This window comes from Carassius carassius, chromosome 8 (genome assembly GCF_963082965.1).
Source record: "Carassius carassius chromosome 8, fCarCar2.1, whole genome shotgun sequence".
Taxonomy (NCBI): Eukaryota; Metazoa; Chordata; class Actinopteri; order Cypriniformes; family Cyprinidae; genus Carassius; species Carassius carassius.
This window is the reverse complement of record NC_081762.1, coordinates 3,874,439-3,878,841: the sequence shown is the minus strand read 5'-3', so window position 1 is coordinate 3,878,841 and position 4,403 is coordinate 3,874,439. Positions and strand designations below refer to the sequence as shown.

The 4,403-nt window shown below is 37.5% G+C and overlaps 1 long non-coding RNA gene across 1 annotated transcript; it reads right to left on the bottom strand.

Moving 5' to 3' along the window:
- Nucleotides 1-560: 560 nt before the first annotated feature.
- On the bottom strand, nucleotides 561-2,723 carry LOC132144620 (uncharacterized). Its single transcript, XR_009434363.1, has 3 exons — nucleotides 1,963-2,723; nucleotides 1,732-1,892; nucleotides 561-636 (listed from the first exon to the last, which is right to left on the bottom strand). It is a non-coding gene; the product is annotated as an uncharacterized LOC132144620 (long non-coding RNA).
- Nucleotides 2,724-4,403: the final 1,680 nt, after the last annotated feature.

Below are 4,403 nucleotides of genomic sequence, written 5' to 3'. Positions count from 1 at the left end.
CTTAGCAATGCTTTTTACTAATCCAAAATTTAGTTTTGATATATTTACAGTAGGAAATTTACTAATCTGCATGGAACATGTTCTATACTTAATATCCTAATGATTTTTGGCATAAAAGAAAAATCTATAATTTTGACCCATACAATGTAATTTTGGCTATTGCTACAAATATACCCCATCGAGGGGTACTGGCTTTGCAATACTGTAATGTTCTGTGTTTGCGGTGTGGATCATGCATGCTATATCTGCTAATCCACGACTTTGCTATTTTGATTCAACCTGACGGAGCTCTGCAGGAAAAGAGCATGAAGATGATCTGGGCTGAAATAGAGAGAGTATGAATGACATTGTGAGGGTCCTTCATGCACACTAATCCAACTATCTGAACTGAAGATCTTAAAAGCTACGTACAGAGAGTCTACATTAATACAACACACATAATAGAGCAGTTGGAGTTTGTCCTTCGCAAAGACACAAATGTAATGAGTCAGCATCATTTACCAGTTTCATCTGAAATATCTCAGCCTCTCATTCGAAATATCTGAAGATCGACTCACCTCGAATGATGACTTTGTAACTGTGTAATCGTGTGGAAATCACGTCTCGCTGCAGCTTTGATGTGGAGGGTTTCGAGAGCTGACAGCCAGACACACACATCAAACTTCTGCTTCTGGGCTCAGACAGCTGAACATTCACACACAGCTCAGCGTTCAGACACAGACTTCTGTTTTTGTCATAGTTTTTGTCTTTTAAAAGAATAAGTCCTTCATTTTAGTCAGTATTTCATTATTTTATAAAACTTAATCTCTACTTGAACTAGTAATGAAAAATATTTCATTAGCACATAAGATTTTTAGTTAAAATTAATTGCAACATTTACACGTTCATTATTAAAATCAAATGTTGTGATAAGTGTGGGCTTGGTATTTACATATGCAACATTGTATATAAAAAAGTCAAATATTTTTATTTTATTTTGAAATTTATATTAATTAATATATTTTGCATTTAAACGTCATTAAATCTGTAATCACCTTAGTCAATATTTCATTGTGTATTTATAAAATATATATTTATATTCAAAATACTATTCTAATATCATAAAAAAAAATTTGCATTTGTATTTATATTTGAAGATTGGAAATATATGCAAATATATTATATTTAAAAATTACTTTAATTTTAGAATATATTTCATCAATTTATATTTATAAAACGAATCTTGCAATCCAAAGATTATATTCAAAAATAAAATTCATATATTTTTAATTTGTATTTTATAAAACCGTATATTTTTTAACATTCAAAATCATAAAACTTTCAATTTTTCATTATTTTATATTTATGATAAGTTTTTATATTTTAACATTTGTATTTATTTAAAATTTTATATTAAAATATTTTCTACACAAAAATAAAACTTAAATTTTAGTCTTTACTTTGTTCATTGACTCTGATATCATTCTACAGGTGAAAAGTGAGCAAAATTATAAAAATATGCATAAACATTTCACACATGCATAAATATTTAATAAACGTATTTATTTTTGATGCAAATACATTTGCATCAACATAAAATCCAAAATACTGCACATATGTGAGTGTGTTGCATACAATTCTCCATTGGTGTGTGATGGAAGGGAATGTGGGCCAAGCTTGGATCAATTCTCACTGGCATTGAAACTTTAGCACCTGTCGGGTGTCCCTCAATCTTCTCCCACAATCCCCTACCTGCAACACGCCCGCCGTCCCCAGCTGCATCCACAGCCCAAGAGAAATCAAGCCATAAATGGCCTGAGGTTGATCTGAAAGGGAAGATTGGCGACGTGAGGGCAGAGCACACACCGATTGGAGCTGGTCTTCTCTTTGGTGCGGGCGAATCAGAACAATGGCTGCTGGGAAGAGAGAGCAGTGTCAATACTCCCCACCGCCTGCACATTCACCCGTCTGAATGGGACGCACCGTGAGGGGGAGAGCGACGTGCGGCTGAAAGGGAAGTGGTGAAAAAGCCACACGAGAGGCCAATTGATGCTGCTAGCAGGTGGATGGTTCTCCTTTCAGGCCAAACTGCTGAGGGGAGGGGAAAAAAACCAACACATTTCCTTTTTCAAGGGGATCACTTATCTGAAATCAGCAGTCTATTGAAATGGGCCTCCTCTCCTTTCGCGCTCCCCCACTTTCTGGCTCTCTCAGGCTGCGGCTCTCCAAACATACACACACACACACACACACACACACACATATTGCTTTTTCCTGGTGTCTGAGTGTGTTTCTCCTCCTCCACCAGCACCTGGTTCTCTGCGCAGCGGGGCGATGTGCTCAAAAGCGAGCGAGGGAGGTGGTTAAACATCATTATAGCTGCGTTCAGGGCCCACACACACACACACACAAACACACATACACACACTTACCCACAAGACACTGCAAAGCCAGGGGCCTTACAGATGTTGCAGCGCGCATTGTCAAGCCTCCCAGGCTCTTTGTGAGGACGAATGTCCTGTTGCTCGCAAAATTGGCCTCAGTTTGAAACGCACTTCTATCAAACACGTTTAGTTCGCCCTCAAATCGTACGCGGCGCTGTTAGAAACTAAATTGAGCTGGATGCGTAACCCCCTGTTACTCTAACTTGTTTAAGCTCCATTTGATACTGATGAAATTCCTCGGATCTGGGCGTTCTTTATTCATGGGACATTTGTGAGTCAAATTAGGCTCTTCAGGTCGGGCTAAACGCTCTTCCAATTGTATTACAGTGAGCTGCGCAAAGCAAACGAGCTCGCATTACGGCGCTACCGAGGAATTACATACGTACTGAGTCGCTTTAACAAATTTGCACGCAATTACGTTGCAGAGCAGCCTGTGATTACACGTGCTTATTGTTATTACTGAAGTAATTGATTGTGTTTGTGCACAATATGGGATATTCAATGCACATTTGCTGCGCTGCTTAGATAAGGTTTAGTAATCAAACTTTATTGCTGACAATAGCAAAAATATTTAAATGGCACAATGTTTTTATTCTTGTAGTGAGTATTGATTTTTAAATGGGTTGCATGGTTTAGATAATGTTTAATAATTAAACTTTAAATGCAATATTACTATGAACAGCAAAAATGTGTGTGTGTGGTCTAAACTTATTTACTCTAGAAGAACTTATTTATAGTTTAATAATGAAATGCATTCATATTAATAACCAAGAACAGCAAAAATATTTGCATCATTGCTGTAGAAAAAACATTTTATGTTTTTAATACACTGCACAGCTTATCTAATGTCTAATAATCAAACATTAAATTGCATTAATATTAATAAAAACAGACAAAAATATTGACAACACACTGTGGACTACACATTTATTCTTGTAGAAAGAAATGTTTGTAATATATTTGCATGGTTTCTATAATGGTTAATAAAAATTACATTAATATTGCATTGAAATTGATACAAAATAGCAAAAATCATCATATTTATTCTTGTAAAATGTGTATGTTTTTAATATCAGCATATTCTAGATGTTAATAAGCAAACTTTAAAATGCATTAACATAATGTGTGTGTGTGTGGCTTTTCTTTCTTTCTTTTTACAATATGGCTTTGTGCAATTTATTAAAGCTTTGTTGTATTTTTTTTCTTATAGTGTGGTTTTATAGTTTGGTTGCACACATCCTTTGATGTCAACAATAAAAGCCTCTTTATTTCCCTTTCCAAATTATTCACACTTACACTTACTGAGCACTGTTTTTCTTGACATCTGCAAACAAAGTTTGATTGGGTGGATTGCACGCTTTAGATTCATCTTCAGAGACGAAACCAAGCTTCGAAACCAAATGCATATCAGCCATAACTACTGCTTCTCGTTCCAGTCGCAGCGCTGAAGCCTAATCTATGCAGATACGCAGCACATGTTGTGTTCCTCTGCGGAGATGCACCGCAGAGCTTGTTCACGAGCTGTTATCGTCTCCCAAATCAAATCCTCGGCCCCCTCAGGGCTGCGCATTTGTGTTTCAACTGCCTGCTAATATGGCTGATTCCTCCGATCGCGGATTTGATAATTTGTTGATTGGTTAAACGGAGCGCTGCTTCACAGCCGCATCTGTGAAATCTCTCTAAATAACAGAGCGAGGCGTTTGGCGTCTAAACGAGGGTCACATTTGGGATCTTCCTGTCTGTTTTGGCCGCTCCGAGTGTATCATCTGTGACACCTCTCCAATTAAACGGCGTCTCGGTGATGGCGACGGGGGTGATTTGGGGCAGACGGTCGGCGGATATCAAGGTGCCCGTTAAGAGATCACAGGGGGATACGCGCGTATGTTAATCGCCTCTGTTAATGTAGCAATGAATTAAGAGTTTAGATGTCACAGGAGGTTTAACACAGCTGATCTAGAGCAGAGGCCTCGGTCCCCGCTG